Source organism: Drosophila subpulchrella, unplaced genomic scaffold (genome assembly GCF_014743375.2).
Source record: "Drosophila subpulchrella strain 33 F10 #4 breed RU33 unplaced genomic scaffold, RU_Dsub_v1.1 Primary Assembly Seq28, whole genome shotgun sequence".
NCBI lineage: Eukaryota > Metazoa > Arthropoda > Insecta > Diptera > Drosophilidae > Drosophila > Drosophila subpulchrella.
Genome location: NW_023665563.1, coordinates 1339249 through 1358967, shown reverse-complemented (window position 1 = coordinate 1358967; position 19719 = coordinate 1339249). Strand labels below are relative to the sequence as shown.

At 44.5% G+C, this 19719-nt stretch overlaps 1 pseudogene; it reads left to right on the top strand.

The window, feature by feature from the left end:
* Positions 1–1239: 1239 nt before the first annotated feature.
* On the top strand, positions 1240–2303 carry LOC119559652 (annotated as a pseudogene).
* The last annotated feature ends 17416 nt before the right edge of the window (positions 2304–19719 follow it).

Sequence of the window (19719 nt, the reverse complement as noted above, 5' to 3'; positions counted from 1 at the left end):
GGCCCAGTCTTACAGTCTGATCTAACCCTCCGGATTCTAAAGTGGCGATATTTCCGATACGTCTACAGTGCCGATATCAAGAAAATTTATCGACAGATCTGGCTAGATCCGAAGCATATCCCGTTCCAACGAAGTTTATTCCGCAACAGCGAGGTGCACATTCGAGATTTTGAATTACAGACGGTAAGCTTTGGAGTCAATTGTACGCCATTCCTGCCGATTCCAGTCCTCTGCAATCCAAGAGCGAGCAACGTCATTCGCAATCACATGTATGTAGACGATGTCCTTTCGGGAGCCGACTCCGCAGAGGACGAAGATCACCGAATCCACGGAGTCAGCCAATTGGTAGCACGTTCTATTCAATCAATCAATTAATTGCTGGACCGTCTCCACGTTTTGGAATAGTTTGCCAAAACAGCGTGTCATTGGACAACGCTCGTTGCCAACAGACTGACGAAAATCACCGAGTCCACAGAGGCAGCCAATTGGTAGCATGTTCTATCCGAACGAAATCCAGCTGATTTGGCAAGTCGAGGAGTTTCCCCTTAAGGAGCAGGTAAATAACCCCCTTTGGTGGCATGGACCCACTTGGCTGGGTGCCTAGCCAAGGCACCGACTTGCCGGTGACCGAGGTCGAAAAACATGCCGTCCAAGCCCATGTGGTGTCTTGTTAAGCGATGTCGAAAACAATCGCCGCTTTCAGACGTCCGTCTAGGGGCCCAGCACGTTGCACGTATGATCATTTTTACTCAGCGCACATATTTTTCTGAAGAATACTGCTGCTTGAGTCAAAAAGGGATGGACTACGCCATGCCTTTTGATATAAAATCAAGATAATACGCTGTAGTCGATGGCCTCGACTATTAGATACCCGTTACTCAGCTGAAGGCAGTGCGAGAGGGATGGAGATATGGTTAAAGAAGCTATGTTTTTTCGCTAACACACCTAGTTAACAGCGCCACCTATCTTCTTCTGTAGCGCCACTTGGCCTACAGCGCCAACTAGCCCATAGCGCCCCTAGCGGCTTGGTGGCGTATAAGTGAAATCGGTTTATGTGCTGCATGCGCAATCTCGATTGAGTTCCAAAATATTGATTATTATTTAAATATAACTTTTAAAGTGAGTGGTCCGAATTCAATAATTTTTGGCATTTAGATTGTAATGCCGCCATATTTTTAGGTTTTCTGTTTTGATTATCACAGTTACAGATTTGGATAGTAAATATAAGCGCAGAGTTACGAAATTATGGACCACAATTGGGCTGCCGATCAGAACATCTTCGTGGTCACCCGAAAGACGGAGAAAAATCGTTACCAACCGGACATCGAGCGACTGGAGAAGACGCACTGGCTCAGCGACTATGCCCCCCTGCCAATGTTTTTTTTTTCCTCCCAAGTAGATGATCGCCAGAAACTGCTACAGTTCTTCCAACTGGTGGCCCGCACCCACAAATTGAGTCGCTGTGCACTGCACTTCGACGTTTACTACCTGGATCGGTTCCTTGACTACTACAAAGTCCGACCGGACAAATTGTTTGTGGTGTCCATCACCTGTCTTAACTAGGCAGCTCAGATCGAAAACTCCGATGCGTTTATACCGCGCTTACAAGAGTGTAGAGAGGAAGCTGCGTTGCTTCCTCAACTTCGAGTTAGTGCGTCTCACAACGGCCAGTTTTGTGGAGCTCTTCGCCTGCGGCTTCCTCACTCGCTCCCATTTCGCGGCCGATACCGAGATGTTGGATGAGTGCGAGTGACGGTAAGGAAGCTTCGAACAAATGCTGTCTAGTTAGGCTTAGCAGCTGTTCCGCATGGCGGACATTGGGCACTTACAGCTTTTCCAATGATTCAACCTCGCTTTAGACCACCGCATGCATTGCTAAGGCTCGACAGGTCAGCGGGGTCGCGCTGGTCGCAGTACCTCATTGAACTGACCTCCTACACCGAAGCCCATGTGGAGCCCAACATGGACGTGCTCACCGACTACTTTTACTATCAAACCATTCAGCATATCTGCGAGTTTCCCTTCGGCCAGAACAACCAGACTTTGTCCAGTCCCGATTCTGGACTTAAGGAGTCGCTGACTGAAATCACATAGCTATTTGTCTCTGATGAAGTGGTCGTCGTGGAGGTGGAGAGCTACAACATTATCACCGTGCAGCTGCAGAACACTGCTCCGGAATCTACGAAATCTCTTCCCGAAAGATGCGATTTTATTTCGGGAAGAGATTTCGCTTTGAAGATAATACAGACACCCCCCATCCATTTAAGCAAGCCAGATTCAGAAACAAAACCAAAGATTTGTAATCCAAAACTAGTTATATTGATATAGACTGTTCAATTGTGTTGAACACGCAACACATCGAAATCGTATTAATCTGCTTTAATATATAAACTAAGTCCTTCCCAAGGGCCCACACATGTCCTTGGGAAGGACCGTCTTATACCTAGCCATTCCCGTAGGGTGGAGTCCTCTTGGAGTGTTCTCCCTCAGGTGATTTAGAGGTGGTTTTTCCCAAGTAATTACTCAGACCTTTGGTTCTTCGTAGTAAGTGTGTTTTATTTAATAAGCTTAAGCTATCCAGATGAGTCTGTTCGCCGGTCCAATTCGTTCTGCCCTTCGATTCGGTGCTCCGTCACCCACCAGGGCTCGGTGAGTGACCGTCCCGGCGTCGGCGTCACCGTCAGCGTCAGCGGCCGGCTGAAATTTGACGTGCTCCACTTGCACGGTGAGCGGTTTCGCAAGAATATTCTAACCTATTTGGGTCAAAGACAAGTTGGTTTCTAAACACGTTAATAGGGGCTTCCACGTGTGGAATTAAGTCCGATGCGTCTTGAAGCGCACTGTGGACGGTAGCAACGGAGTCCGTTGTTGAAGTTGAGGCTGTGTCGGCATTGAGGTAGTTTACATTCGAGGTGATGCGGGAAAGAGCGTCAGCAACCACATTGGATTTGCCCAGCTTGTAAATAAGCTCGCAGTTGTATTCTTCTATGCGCTTTCCAGCGTTTCAGCTTAGCATTATAGTTCCGATTGCCTAATAAAAAGGTTAGGTGTTGGTGATCGGTATAAACTTTAATTGACGCGGCGCCGTAGAGGTAGGATCGTAAATTATCAAGGGCCCATACTCTCGCTAGCATTTCTCTCTCGTTTACTGCGTAGTTCTCCTCCGCTTTGTTCAGAGACCGCGAAATATTGGCGATTGAGTGGTCTTTCCCGTCGTCGCTTTGAGAGAGAACGGCTCCTATGGCATAATTGGAAGCATCGGTTGTCAGATGGAAAGGCTTACTAAAGTCTGGGAATGCCAAAACTTCTGAAAAGGCAAGGATGGTTTTCAAGTTGTCGAAGACTTTCACGCCTTCTTCGTCAAGCGAAATTGAAATATTCTTGGATTGAGATGCCTTGACCTGGGCATGTTCCCCCTCGTGAGGTTCCTCAGAGGTTTTGCGACCTTGCGTAATCGCAGCGTAATCGCAGATATATTTCCTATAACAAGAGGTCATTCCTAGGAAACTTTTAAGTTCCTTCAAATTCGTGGGTGGAGGCATTTCTTTTATCTGCTTCCCTTCATCTGCGCGGATCCCATCCGCCGTTACCACATAACCCAGAAATTCAACCTGGGTGCGCAAAAACTGCGTCTTATCCAAATTCACTTGAAACCTGGCCTGCCTCAATTTTTCAAATACGTCGCGAAGGTTACGCCAGTGAGACTCGTAGTCTTTACTAAAGACAAAAGTATTGTCGATGTATACGTAGAAAATTTTACCTATGCGCTATCGCAATACGTCGTCGATCGTTCTTTGGAAAACAGCCGTGGCGTTTTTCAACCCGAATGGCAGGCGCAGAAACTCATATTTCCCGTTCAGGGTAAAAAAGGCTGTTTTGCGTATGTCGGATTCCTCCATGTGAATTTGGTGGAACCCGGACGTTAAGTCAAGAGTAGTAAATAGTTTTGCCTCTCCCAGACTGGACAAGGTAGATGTTATATCAGGGATTGGGTAGGTGTCGGAGATGGTGACTGCGTTGAGACGCTTGAAGTCTATCACCATTCGGTACTGCTTTTCCCCATTTGGCTTTGGTTTTTTTGGGACTACCCATATCGGGCTATTGTAGGGGCTCTTGGAGGGTCTAATTTTTACCTCGCGCAGGAGCTCGTCGACCTGGTTTTCCACTTCCCCTCTCATGTTCGCCTGACCGGCGAGTCATTACCTATGGGCCTGAAGAATGGTCCGGTCACATGATGCATTATTTTTATCTCCCATCCAGCGGATTGAACCGGGAAGGGTTTCGACAAGGGCTTGCATCCCTTGGCTATCTGGGGGCTAATGAAGTTCTTATTCGCGCCAGTGTCTATCTGAAACTGTAGCTTAGCCCCATCTTTCACGCCATACTCTATGTATGGAACGCTAGAGAGGCGTCGGCCATAAAATTTACCGCCCCAGTACTACCAGCCTCCTGGTGAGGTTGGTGGCCAGCCTGATTGTCTGGTAAGGCTTCATCGTAGTAAGCCTCACAGACGGATTTTTCCTCATGCTGGCTCAAAGCGGCCTCACCCGTGGATGGGACAGCATTTAATTGATACAGTCTTTGGGATTTTCGGAAAGGGTTAAGGCTACCCTGGTTTGAGCGATAGGAGTGGCCGCACTGGTGGGGCTCCATTTTGATTGCTCGGGGATTTGAATATCTATGCGAGGACTGAGAATTCCTGCCTGCGTCCTAATACTGGTATTAGTTATTAGAAGAAGAGTAGTTAGGTTGGGGCCAAGAGTACTTTTGGCGGTAAGGCTGAAAACTTACAAGGGTATGTGACATAATTCATTGAGGCCAGATTCTGTAACTCTAAACAGATTGCGTAGGCCTCTGGCAAATTCTTTGGGCCGCGAATCACTAGTAGCTTAGAGAGGTCACCGCTCAGACCTCTAAGTTTCGACGAGCGCACCAAGAATTTCCGGGTTTTGCTTACCGTTTTTAAGGCAGCGTATTATCGGGGCAAAATTAGCATTTATTCCCGAGTAAAATGCTTCTATGGTCTTCGCCCTATGAGTCATTTGCCCATTTGGTATTCTAGTGTGCGCAGATCTCGCTTATCGGCGCATTAGGACGCGTTTCGTCTCGGGCCAGTCGTCTTCTGCCACGTTGTATGACAAAAGGGTCGTCTCGGCGTTACCCCAAATCTTTTGCCTAATGCGACTATAGAACGATAGAGGGGTCTTGCCTTGATTATTTCGTAATCTTTCAAAATGGCCTCCGCTAAACCCATCCAAGGGTCGTAGCCACCAGCTTCGCCCTCAAACACCTGCAGTTCTTTTACGCAGTCCGGCAATCTGGCTATCTCTTTTAACTAGTACTCCGTGCGGGCAGGAGTCAAGGGCTTCGGTTGGGGAGCAACTAAGTTGCTTGTATATATTTTTTCTTTTTTCTAATTTGTTCCGATTCCTCTTTTATGCGGTGTTATGCACGGTGGGCCGTATCGGTCCTTTTTGGTTTATCACCTACTAAGGTACGGTTGCCAAACAATCCACTAGGCGGCTCTTTCTGTGCTGGTAACACTGAACGTATCTAGTGAACTACCCACACCACTTTCCACGTTATATATTCTTTATTATAGACAGCGGCCGCTCGTAAACAAGTTACCGCAGCGGTTATCGAAATATATATATTTTTATATTTGCAACACAAATGGAAACCACCGCGGCGGTTTCGTCGCTTCTTTTTTTCACGATAACCTTTTGCGCTCGTGAATCAGATCACCGCAGCTATTTTTATAAATTATTTTTTCCTCGTTCATTATCTTTCTTTGGAATCGACTGGGAACACATCTTTTTATCGTATTGTTTTCATTTTTACTTTATTTCCAATATTTTGCACTTTTCTCACGACACACACAATTTTCACTTCCCACCTTTTATCCTAGGGATCCTCATCGCTTAATCGAGAGGTCCCAGTTCGGGCCCCAGTTAAGTCCTTCCCAGGGACCCACACATGTCCTTGGGAAGAACCGTCTTATACCTGGCCATTGCCATATGGTCGAGTCCTTTTGGAGTGTTCTCCCTTTAGTAATTCAGAGCTGGTTCCTTTCTGTAGTCCAGAGTTTAATTCTTCCAAAGAAATTCTACAGACTTTGATTTTACGTTATAAAGTGTATTTTTATTCAATAAAATTAAGCTACCCGTTTGGCTCGTTCGCCGGTCCAATTAGTTCTGCCCTTCGATTCGCTGCTCCGTCATCTCCAGGGCTCGGTGGGTGACCGGCCCGGCGGCGACGTCGGCGTCAGCGTCAGCGGCCGGCTGAAGTTTTGCCGACCTTGCAGTTCTCTCCGTGCTCCACTTGCACGGTAAGCGGTCGGTGTTCCCGTGCCAGGCCGGCGGATGTCGCCGTGCTGAGTCGGCACAGGGTGCGGAGGGCAGGTAGGTCGGTGCTCGGGCGGCGCATGTTGCCGTGCTGAGTCGGCACAGCGGCGGGGGGAATGTGAAGTCGGCCGGTCAGCCCACTTCTTTTTACTAGTCGGGCGGTCAGCCCTCTGTTGTTAACTTATATATTTGAAATTATCATATAAACTTATGAATACAAAATGTCAAAAACTCAACAAATCTCAGCAAAGCGAGATTGAAATGCGCCACCTACCCGTCATCTCAATGTATGGTTATGTGGGCGGTAGACAGATTTAAGCGTTATGGGAGTTAGATTGGGCGTGCAAACTTTTTTTTGGGTCAATCGATAGGTATTGACGAGACTAATGCATATCAGTTAAAATTTGTTTCTACCATGGAAATTGTGGGCGCCACAGGATTGGGCGGCTTGTGGGCGTTAGAGTGGGCGTGGCATATACGGGTGACAAACTTGCGCTGCGTACAAGGCTACGGAATCTAAATCTGAAATTTCAGTTCTCTATCTTTGATAGTTTCCGAGATATCTGCGTTCATATTTCCGAAGGGACAGACGGACATGGCTAGATCGACTCGGCTAGTGATCCTGATCAAGAATATATATACTTTAAGGGGTTGGAAACGCTTTCTTCTACCTGTCACATACTTTCCGACGAATCTAGTATACCCTTTTACTCTACGAATAACGGGTATAAAAATATCGGTTGCCACCGCAACTGTTGCATTGCGCAAAGCAATCGTGGACACTTATAGTTAGGTTGCCCACTCGATTTCTTATGGGATGACGTTAGGAAACCCGAGAATAAACTACCGCTAACTGACCGAAATAGGGTAGTCCAGGGACGCTCGAGCCTCTTTGGAGTGCCAATAAAAGACGAGCAAACACGCTAAAGATCACCTACGTCGACGCGAGCAGAGAAAGGGGAGTTGGATTAACTTTAGTTAGGTTAAGGTACTTCTGACTAAGACCACGCAGGGATGCTCGAGCACCTACGGGATACCAACAGTAAACGAACGAAACACGCTGAAAGGTTTATTAAGGTTAGGTTACTTTGGGCTAAGACCACTCAGGGGCTTGGACATTAAATTATTGGAATCACCTTGGAATAATAGTTCTTTAAGGCAACTCTTCCTGGCCGAGACTAAGGGCCAGACACTTGGCGACCGAGACGAGACAGCGACGTCCATCGAAGAAAGAAAGTTAAGCAATTAACGCGCTCAACGCAATACTGTGGAAAAACACATCTCAAAAATTCATGAAGCTATGCGGAAGCCAGGAGGATGCAGGGTGCTTCAGTGCCGACTACAAATCCGAGAGGGCCACTGCCGACAATTATCTAGCATTCACTCACACATACCGATGAGCTCAACGTTTCCATGGCAGTCCGGCCAGCTCACGCAACCAGGTTGCCGAAATTGAAATTTAATTCAGGACACATCCATTCACCAGGCTTTATTTAGAATTTGTACATAGAACCAATCTTCACGCTGGACCCAAGCTTCTGTTGTCTACGCAAACAACTTTGGATTATAAACGCACGCTCACTGCTCCGACGATAACGTGCTTCTATTTCAAGCCTCGTTTGCTGAAACAAGTGATGGGAGACCAGCCCGCAGATCGGTTGCAAGGAGGTCGACCATTCCTAGGGTCGGGCGTTGACTTATGCGGCCCGTTCTATGGCCTTCGAAGAGCTTCAAACAATCCCAACGATACCATTGCAGTTACCCTGTTAATTGGAACTCCATTTCCCAGCGTTTCCGAAGAGCACCTGTATCATTCCAAGGATGATCACCAAAAGGATAGGTTCCAACGGAATACCTACATCAAACAGCGCTCTCCAGAAGCGTGGGAAGTGGACAAAGGGCTTCCCAAACATTCAGGTGGGTCAGCTTGTAATCGTTTATGAAGACAACACTCCGCCCCAGCAGTGGCTCTGGCTCGTGAGGTCGCAGCTTTTCCTGGCAAAGATGGTCGAGTCCGCGTTACTGATATCAAAACTACCAAAGGAACTTATCGTCGTCCAATTCACAAATTGGCCCCCTTCCTATATCATCAGATCTGTTATTTGAAAGCTACATCTTTAATCCCGGGAAGGATATTCGGGAAAAGCACGATTTATCAATTGGAGTTGTTTATATTTGAAAAAAACCAAATCGATATCGGGATCCCCCGATCTATATCTAAGCAAATTATCGTACTAGGGCCGACGTAAATGGCCGACGTAAAACTTTAATTTGTGGGAATAAAATGCTGGGGATGTAGAAAACATGTGCTTACAACAATTTATGAAATAGTCCATTTAAAAATATTAGGTTGATTTAAAGGTGGACCGAAGATCTAACTGACAAGCATAACATCAAGAACTCTATAAAATCAAAATAAAATCAAAACGCACAACATAATCAAATTTGTTCGAAGGAACCCCAAAGAAGGAAGGCCATTCCCTTGCAACAACACTGGAACAAAATTTTCGCTACGATCGGAAGAAGGAAGAACATCCCACAACCTGAAGGTTGAATAATCGAAAGGCTTATTGAAGTCCGTAAAATGACATCGCTTTATTATTATTTTTAAAAGCGCTTGTAATGACTAAAGTAAATTCGAGAAGATTGGTATACGTTGACCTTTGTTTTATAAAGCCATACTGAGTGCATTGGTGCTGTAGCTGAGCGGTAATAAGCCTTTAATCGCGCTCAGTTTTGCAATACCGCGGTAGTTTTTAATACTTAAAAATTTACTATTTAATAACCATAATGACATAGGGAAAGGACAACGTAATTACAAGGGAAACAAACAAAACAATAAGGATCAATGTTCTACGAATTTGTATCTCTGGACTAAATGGTTCAATCTCAGAAACCCTTTTCTCATTAAATCCAAATCATTGCAAAGGTCCAGGAATAAGAATAATATAATTTCCGTGCCCATTTTGCAAAGAGGTATTATGGTTTTTAAAATGAAAGCAAAAATACGGAAAATAATTTTAGATTTAATTCAACGAATTCCAAAGAAAAAACAAGGAAGAACGCTATAGTCGAGTACCTCGACTATCAGATACCCGTTACTCAGCTAAAGGGACCAAAGGAAAATGGAGATATGCAAGCAGCAAATGCGCCACCTACCGGCGGTAGACAGATTTAAGCGTTGTGGGCGTTAGAGTGGGCGTGGCAAAGTTTTTTTTAAATCAATCGATAGGTATTGACGAGACCAATACATTTCAGTTTAAATTTTTTATCTACCATGAAAATTGTGGGCGCCACAGACTTGGGCGGTTTGTGGGCGTTGGAGTGGGCGTGGCATATTCGCGTAATAAACTTGCGCTGCGCTCAAGCCTACGGAATCTAAATCTGAAATCTCGTTTCTCTATCTTTCATATTTTCCGAGATATCCGCGTTCATAATTACGATTTTTTGAAGTTTGTGGGCGGTTTGTGGGCGTTAAAGTGGGCGTGGCAAACTTTTTTTAGGTCAGTCGGTAGGTATTGATGAGAACAATACATTTCAGTTAAAATTTTTGTTCTAGCATCAAAACTGTAGGAGCCACAGTTTTGGGCGGTTTGTGGGCGTTAGAGTGGGCGTGGCACTCTTTTGAAACAAACTTGCGCTGCGCAGGAATCTCAGGAATCTGCATGCCTAATCCCAGTATTGTAACTCTTATAGTTTCCAAGATCTCAGCGTTCATACGGACAGACGGACAGACGGACGGACGGACAGACGGACATGGCTAGATCGACTCGGCTAGTGATCCTGATCAAGAATATATATACTTTATGGGGTCGGAAACGCTTCCTTCTGCCTGTTACATACTTTCCGACGAATCTAGTATACCCTTTTACTCTACGAGTAACGGGTATAAAAATAATACTAAGCGAAGGGGAAATAATTGGAATTATAATCAAAATAATAACTGGCCACAAAATGAGAATTCTTGACAGAACAATAATCAGAATAACAATCAAAAACAAGAAACTATTGAGCCGAATTCAAAACCAACCTTGTAATAATTGGCAGGTAATTAATAATCGAGGCAGATATAATAATAATTATAAGCAAAACAATAATCATTCAAACTATTATGTGCAAACCAAACCAGAGAGCAAACTGAAGCTCAAGAAAGGGAACCGGAAGGTTGTTAATCAGTCTGCTGATAAGCTAACAAGACTAAGAAATATCAATGAAGATAATTTTTTAGATCAGACCGGTTTGTGGGCGTTAGAGTGGGCGTGGCATATTCGCGTAACAAACTTGCGCTGCGCTCAAGCCTACGGAATCTAAATCTGAAATCCCAATTCTCTATCTTTGATATTTTCCCAGATATCCGCGTTAATATTTACGATTTTTTGAAGTTTGTGGGCGTTAAAGTGGGAGTGGCAAACATGCTCTAGCGAGTTCGTTTGGATGGGTTGACAGCTTTGCATAGTAATTTTCCATGTGTTGCGCTATTACGTCTCGAACGGGGAGTATATTCAAGTCTCTCTGAATATTTCCACTCCGAACGTACCACGGTGCCCCGGTGATAGTTCTCAGGATCTTTGCTTGGGCTCTCTGCACGATTTCTACGTTGCTGTTGCTGTTGCTGGCGCTCCCCCACAACTGGGAGCCATAAGTCCAGATTGGTTTCAAAACGTAGAGAAGGACCTTGTAGTCCAGACTGAGGGGGGAGCGGGAGTTTATAAGCCAATGCAGACTGTTTGCCTTCAGCCTTAGGTGAGTTCGTTTAGCTTTAATATGCGTGCGCCAGGTAAGCAGTCTGTCGAGATGTACGCCAATATATGTTACTTCATCTGACTAAGAAAGCATGGTGTTGTTTAGTGTAAGGTTTGGGCAATTTCGTCTATTTAAGGTAAAGGTTACTTGTTTATATTTTTGCTCATTTACTTTTATTCGCCAGTCTGAGAGCCATTTCTCTACTACATCTAGATGGGCCGCAAGTTGCGCTGATGTTTGTTGTGCGCGAACGCCTCCGCCACGGGCGCATCTGCGCCTAAAGCAGCGATAGGCACTGCCAAGGCGCTCGGGCTACCCGCTGGAGCAAATAAATATACTTACGCAGAAAGGCGGACTGCCTCCCAGACTCTGCGCTCTCATACTAGGAGCAACGTTGCCACACCTTCGCCTGAATGGCTAAAGAAGGTAGAGTGGGCAAGAAAGGTGCTTCCTAACTACGGGCTGGATAAGCCCACTCAAGAAGGGGCTGAAGGTGGTGGCCTTCGGCAGTCAGCGGTCGGCCGACCTGTACAAACAGGCGACGAGCAGGCTCGGTGAGGTCTCCGAAGGGGCGAACATCGTCGCACTAGACTGGTGAGATGTCCCCAGTAGGCCCCGAGCCAGGATTTGGCTCCCAGCAGCGATCAAGGTGCCGGAGGACATCCTCTTCATGTTGCAAGAATGCAACCCGCACCTCCCCACGAAGGACTGGCAAGTCGTGAAGGTGGAGGAGCATGAAGGGGATGTCAACCAGGCGGTGTTGGTCCTAAACAAGGAGTCAGTTGCTCCGATCGAGACTGCTCGAGGAGTGCTGAACTTCGGGCTTAGTGCGATCCACATCAAGGTGTACAAGAGCGACTCCAACGCCGCTAGCAGCTCTGCCGGCAACCCAGCCGAGCAGTTGCTTGCTGAGGAGTTGGAGGCGCCTGGTGGGCTGGAGGACGGCTACTGTACTGATTTGTCGCTAAGCAGAGAGATGCGAGCGCTCGGACTGGCTATCGAGGACGTGGACCTCAGCGACACAGAGGAGGCCGACGTCACTGTGGTGGAGGTTGGTACAAATAAACCTGCACCACAATAAAGCAGCGTCTGCTGCACTTCTGCTTCGCCTGACCGAAGTCGGAGCCGACCTACTCCTTGTACAGGAACCTTGGGTAGTAGGAGGCAAGGTTGCTGGACTAGGAACAAAGGAATACAAGCTAATGCTTGACCCCATGGAAGGTCAAATTCGAACCTGCATATTAGCCAAAAGGCATCTTAGTATATTTCTGCTTCGCAATTACAGCAACGAAGACAACACCGCAGTAAGCCTGGAGCTGCAAAGTGTCTCTATAAGGGTCCTTCCGGCCTACTTGACCTTTGAAAAGGAAAACCCCCCAGATACGCTGGTCAGAGGACTGGCAGAGGAATGCGAAAAGCTCAGTAAAGGTTTGGTAATAGGCTGTGACGCCAACGCCCATCACACCCAGTGGGGTTGCCCAAACAACAACGACAGAGGTGAGTCTCTTTTTGATTTTATTCTAAATTCGAACCTATTCTTATGCAATAGGAGCAATGTCCCTACATTCATAACTAAAGCGATCATAGATCTAACTTTGGTATCAGACTCACTCGTAGGCGCAGTCAAAAACTGGGAAGTCTCTGACGAGCACTCCTTTTCGGACCATAGATTCATAGAAACCGTATTGTCCCTTGATTCGCCCTTGCCGGTCAGCTTCGCTAACCCCAGACGAGCCGACTGGCACAGGTACAAAGAAGTTCTGACGAATATCCTCCCCATGGAACCGTTAGAAAGCATCACAAACCCACAGGAGCTGGACGGAACTGTATATAAATTCACAGAGGCATGCAACACTGCCTTCAAAAAGCCCCCCTGGTGGACCCAACAACTATCAATCCTCAGAACCAACTGCAGATGCCTGTTTAACAGAGCAAAGGCGGGAAATGAGGACTCTAGCTGGCAGAACTACAAGTATGAACTAACCTCTTACAGAAAGGCCATTAGAAGAGCAAAACGAACTGCATGGCAGTCCTTCTGCTCCAACATAGAAAAAACGACTGATGCCGCAAGGCTCAAGAAAATACTCTCATAGACAGCCGCGCCTTTGGGCTATCTTCAGATAGCAAACGGATCATGGTCACACTCTAGTAAAGAGTCCTGAGACCTGCTCCTAGACGCTCACTTCCCGGGGAGCCAACAAACAGGTCATCCTCCAGAAAGAGGAGCAGGAGAGGGAATCGAATTAGATCCACTCCTATCAAACCGCAACATGAAATGGTCCATTCATAGTTTCAAACCATACAAATCGCCGGGACCGGACGGGATAACACCGGCTCACATCCAACAAGCAGGACAAATAGCCATAAACTGGTTGAAAAAAATATTCCAATCCATCCTGGCGGTAGGAGAACTACCAACAGCATGCCAAGAAACAAAGGCGGTTTTCATTCCCAAGGCAGGGAAGGCCACTCACACCACAGCAAAGGATTTTAGGCCAATAAGCCTAACATCATTCCTGCTTAAGAGCTTTGAAAGAATGATAAGCCTACACATAAGGGCGACCGAAGACCTGACACAAATATCAGAAGCACAGCACGCTTACACCAAAGGTAAGTCAACCGAATCGGCGCTACACTTGGTGGTAAGCAGCAACGAGAAATCACTCAGCATCAAGGAATACACACTGATCGCCTTCCTGGACATAGAGGGAGCCTTCAATAACGTGCTTCCCACTGCAATAACAGAATCTCTCACAGAACTAGCCGCCGATGTTGGGGTTGATCTATAAATTGCTGATAAGCAGAATGGTCACAGCCACACTAGGGACCTCTACCCAGACTAGAGTAGTGAACAGAGGCAGCCCGCAAGGAGTTGTACTATCACCCATCCTGTGGAATATCGCAGTAAATAAACTACTGCGGATTCTGGAAGGAGGAGGATGTAAGGTTGTGGCATACGCAGACGATGTCGCCATCATCTTTAATGGAAAATATCCTCAATTTTCGATCTTATGACCGCTAAACTTAAAATACTATCGGAATGGACGATAGAGAACAGACTTGGGGTAAATCCCTCGAAAACGGAACTTGTTCTATTCCACAAATTCCAAAATTCCACAACCCATTCTAAGCAATTGTAATCTCTCTTTAAGCGATCACGCCAGATACTTGGGGTTAATAAAGCGACCATTGCACTTTACTCCTGTAAAAAAATCAATTGGGCTAAGATGGGGCATGTCCCCTAGAATAGTCAACTGGATACACACAGCGGTAGTCAAGCCAATCCTACTATACCGAATGGCTCTGTGGTGGACCGTTCTGCACAAACAATGCATACAGACTCCTCTAAACAAAGTACAGCGAATGGCGGCTTTGTGTATTAGTGGAGCCCTTCGAACCACCCCGAATGAAGCGCTGAATGCGATCTTTAACCTCCCTAGCCTGGACTTAGCAGGCATGGAAAGGGCCAAATCGGCAGCTATTCGACTGGGGGACACAGGGCAGTGAAAAGCACAATTTTATGGCCATGCTAAAATTCTCCAGCATGATAAATCGATTCCGAAGATCACGGATCTATGCAAATCCATTGAATATAGTCACACATCATTTGAGGCCCTGATTCCAGATAGAGAGGAATGGGAGCAGGGCCGACCGGGCACGACGGACGCAATCTGCTTCTATACAGATGGCTCAAAATTAGAAGGACAAGTTGGCGAAGGTGTATACTCCGAACAATTAGATATCAGGAAGTCAGTCGGGCTCCCGAACCACTTTAGCGTCTTCCAGGCGGAGGTCCACGCTATAAAATAAGCACTAACCTGTTTAGGGAACATAAGCCTCCAAAGAGGATACCTAAACATATATAGTGACAGCCAAGCGGCTATTAAATCGATCTACTCGACAAACACCAACTCCCGTACAATAGCAGACTGTCGCAGATCTCTCCACGAGATGGCTAATCAGTTTACTATCAGCCTAATATGGGTTCCGGGTCACCGGGATATCGTAGGCAACTGCATAGCGGACGAGTTAGCCAGGCAGGGCCTCTCCTCCCAGGAAAGGAGAATGTCGGTATGCCCATGGCAACTTGCAAGCTAAATATAAAAAACTACTTTAACAAACTAGCCAACACCCATTGGCAAAACGCACCACAGTGTTGTACCTCTCACCAGACAAGGCCTGTGATAAACAACAAAAAAACCTCGGAATTACTCAAATTCAGCCGCACAGAGTGAAGCATGTTGATTTGAGCTCTTACAGGCCACAGGCTTGTTGGCACACATGCCGGCAGGCTAAACGCCCCACAAAATGATTTCAGCAGAAGCTGTAGGGATGAGGAAGAATAGGAACCAGTTGAACACCTTCTCTGCTTTTGCCCAGCCCTATGCAGACTCAGACTGAAACACTTAAGAAGTCCCTTCATTGACGGTCTTACCGAAATATCGGAGATTAATCTCAAAAACATAAGTGCCTTTATAAAATCTTCCGGGTGGACATGCTGATCAGCTTAACATCAGCCAATTTTACATGCAGCAATTAAGCTATTTTCACTAAAACGCCACCAAGCCGCTAGGGGCGCTATGAGCTAGTTAGCGCCAAGTGGCGCTTAAGAAGAAGAAGATAGGTTGCGCAATTAACAAGGCGTGTTAGTGAAAAAAGCGGAGCTTCCTTAAGCGTATCTCTATCCCTTCCTTCAGCTGAGTAACGGGTATCTAATAATCGAGGCCATCGACTATGGCATAGTCTCTTGTTTTTTTATTTTCTCCCTTAATCGAAAGTGGTAAACGTGCAGACTTTGTGCTCTTCCCGCACTTGTAACTGCTCGTTTGCAAATTTTCGAATTTTAAATTTCCCTGGATACAGTGGTCTGAATTAATCAAATTATGGATACTTTTGTATATTTTGCCTTCAATTAATCAGAGCAGACCAGTCAAAACTGACGTGTTGGCTTTGGGAACAAGTGGCTCATACCAAGTGTGCTGGGTATACCGGTAGGCAGCCTATGGGGAGCACCCCGAAACCTCCGAAAAGTGATGATCAGAGCTCCATCACGGAGCAGAGATCGACCACAACAAATCCTCAAACGCTGTTAGGATCAGCAGCTAAAAAAGATACGGGTTAAATGCAATCTGGATCGTCTGCAATTGACTTAACAACTCCTCTTTCCTTAATTAGCCTGCCACCTTCACTAAATATTAAGCCGATTATACCGGCACAAGTTGGCTGTACAGAAACACAATCTGCCGCACCAAAACCCCTATCAGTGGTTCTGCCAAAAAAAAATATTTGTTTCTCGCCTCTTCCTTGACAAAACGGCCTCCGAGGTGTTGGACTATTTACAACATTAAACAAAGGCCAAAAATATTACCGTGGAAAAAGATCTTAAGATCTCTGTCCCAAACAAGCTCTTTTCAACAATATGTTTTGCAGATTTTTGTCCTGCACTTAAGGTGGTAAAGGAATTCGAAACTAGGAATAGGAATTCAAGTAAAATAAAAAGACCTGCAGAAACAAGACTTCCCAGTAGTGTCGAACCTTTATCTTCCACCGTAGCACCTTCTTCAAAAAATTAAAAACTAGCTTAGCTCTTTCTTATCAGAATACCAGAGGCTAGTGTAGCAAATTAACTAAATTGCATTCGGAAAGTCTTTCTGTACCATCTCATATTATTGTTTTCACTGAGACCTGGTTAAACCAGAGATTGAAAACTCCAACATTTTTTCCTGGTAAGTACACCATTTATAGGCGTGATCGACCATCCAGGCGAGGAGGTGGAGTCTTAATTGCCACTGACTCTACCCTCAAGTCGGAAGAGATACTTGTTAAGGAATCCTATAATATTGAATCTATATGGGTATTTCTATCGTTTCCTGGTGTTCTTATATGTACCACTTGCTCGTACATTCCGCCTGCATCTGAATTTCCCGAGTATTTAAATCATATTTTCGCTACACAGTTTGTCTCGAAAAAGCTGCCTATTAGATATCAACTTGTGGTTCTAGGAAATTTTAATATACTTATAACTTCGTGGTCCACAGATAAAAAACGAATGTCTTACTTTCAATAGCTCATTATGACTTTACTGAAGGTTTGCTTGACGTATCTCTGATTCAAGTCAACTACATTTGAAACTCTTAAGGCCGTTTACTGGACGTGTGCTTTGTAACTAATCCGGACTGCGTGTTTCTGTCCAAAGTAGCACCTCTTACTCAACCCGAAGAATCATATCATTCTGCTATCGAGGTCTCAATCAACACTGTTGCTGTGTTAGTAGAACAATCAGAGAAGTAAACTAAGCGATTATATTGTTTTCGCAAGGCTGACTTCCGGAGGCTACTCTTATATCAAACAAAAACACCTCTTAGCGAGGTAAAAAGTAGTGGCGAACGCGCCTTTACCAAAAATTTCTTATATCAACAATTGTGACGAAGAATGATATAACATTCGATAAAATAAATAACTATATAAAATTTATGATTTCGGCCCGCAACAGTAAATATCTATTTACCTACACGTAAATTGTGTGTTGTAGCGTGCCGAATACATAAAATAATATATTTATTTATTTTATCGAATGTAATATCATTTTTCGACACAATTGTTGATATCAGAAATTTTTGTTAAAGGCGCGTTCGCCACTACTTTTTACCTCGTTAAGAGGTGTTTTTGTTTGATATCAGAAGTTTTTTTTTGCTCAAGAGTTTAAGTACCCCAATATCATGACTAGGAGTCGTCCTTATATAGCTTGGCTATTGGAAAACCAAACACACAAATTCGACCCCTAATCTTAGCTGAACGCCACCTTAAATTAGGCACAACAAGTTTTATCGCTTGTTACCTATTTTAATAGCACAAGTTTGGAATCTAAATGGCTGTATAGTTTCAGATTCCAAGAGAAATCGGTCGTTTCTTACATTTCCCGCCGAACTAGCGGGTTTTTCCAAAGTGGTAGAACAAATAGATCAAGTTTCCTATTTCGATTAGTTTCTTGCAAGTAAAGGAACCTAAAACCATAAAAGATTTTCCGTTTGAAAAATATAATAAGAATTTTTTTTCATCATATAGGTTTTTTTCTTGTTTACTCGAATAAGTATGAAATATTACGTATACGGAGCTGAAACGAGTTGCTTTTTTTATCGCTTAATATCTTGCAAACGGTATTTTTTAGGGCAAAAAGTGTTAAACATCAAAAGTTGAGGAATCTCAAGGGCTATATGATTTGAAATTTAAAAATAAATCGTTCGACTCAATTTTGAGAAAATAGTCAAAAAGTGGTTTAAAAAAAAACTTTTTGTCATAATTCTAAATCTATTATATTAAGACAATTTTACTATATGAAGAGTATTTAGCAAATTAAATTATCTTTTCAGAAATATATAGCACGTTTCTGTAGCAATAGTTGTTTAGATACTATAAACATTTAAAATCTGGCTTTTTTTTTGATTTTCCGCTAAACTAGCTGGTCTTTCCAAAAGTCGTAGAAGAAAAATTTTCTATTTCAAGCCAATTTCATTACAGCCATAGGGTTTCCGAAACCCTAAAACTAAGATGGGATGAAAACAAACCCACAAACAAAGGGACAAACATTTTCATTTTGGGAAGAAGAAGAAAATCTTGTTTTTTGAATTACTTTTGAACGGGACATCGAATTTCAACAAATGAGGTGTCATTCGACGCGTATTCTCAGTAAGAATAAAACTAGCTAAACAACCGGGGGCTTTTATCCCCACCGTATCCAGCAGCTTCAATTTTCAAAATTTTTTCTTTTACACTTACACCGCTTTTTCTCCCAAACAAATCTATATTTCGAAAGTCTTGGTATGCAATCTTCTTAGTTTTTGCGATACCTTTCGATTTGTGTTACGATCGGACCATAATGCCAGATTTTCAATTCTGCGGCTATATATAGTAGTTGTCTTTGCACGCTCTCTTGCGCGCTTCGCCACTACGTATACTGCCGTCCACAATAATATGTCATATGTATCCCAAAATATGGATGATGCTATAAATATTTTCTATAGTACCGTAAATTCGTTTTTTAATTATTGGGTTCCGTTATACTATCCGTCAGCTTCCAACAAGCCACCTTGGCCACACAACTAACAAGGAAGAACGCTATAGTCGAGTACCTCGACTATCAGATACCCGTTACTCAGCTAAAGGGACCAAAGGGAAATGGAGATATGCAAGCAGCAAAGCGAGATTGAAATGCGCCACCTATCGGCGGTAGACAGACTTAAGCGTTATGGACGTTATAGTGGGCGTGGCAAATTTTTTTTGCGTCAATCGATAGGTATTGACGAGACCAATACAGTTCAGTTAAAATTTTGTATCTAGCATGAAAATTGTGGGCGGCTTGTGGGCGTTAGTGTGGGCGTGGCATATTTGCGTAACAAACTTGCGCTGCGCACAAGGCTACGAAATCTAACTCTGAGATCCCAATACTCTATCCTTGATAGTTTCCGAGATATCCACGTTCATACTTACGATTTTTTGAAGTTTGTGGGCGGTTTGTGGGCGTAAAAGTGGGCTTGGCAAACTTTTTTTTTATCAATCGATAGGTATTGATGAGAATAATACATTTCAGTTAAAATTTTTATTCTAGCATCAAAACTGTAGGAGCCACAGCATT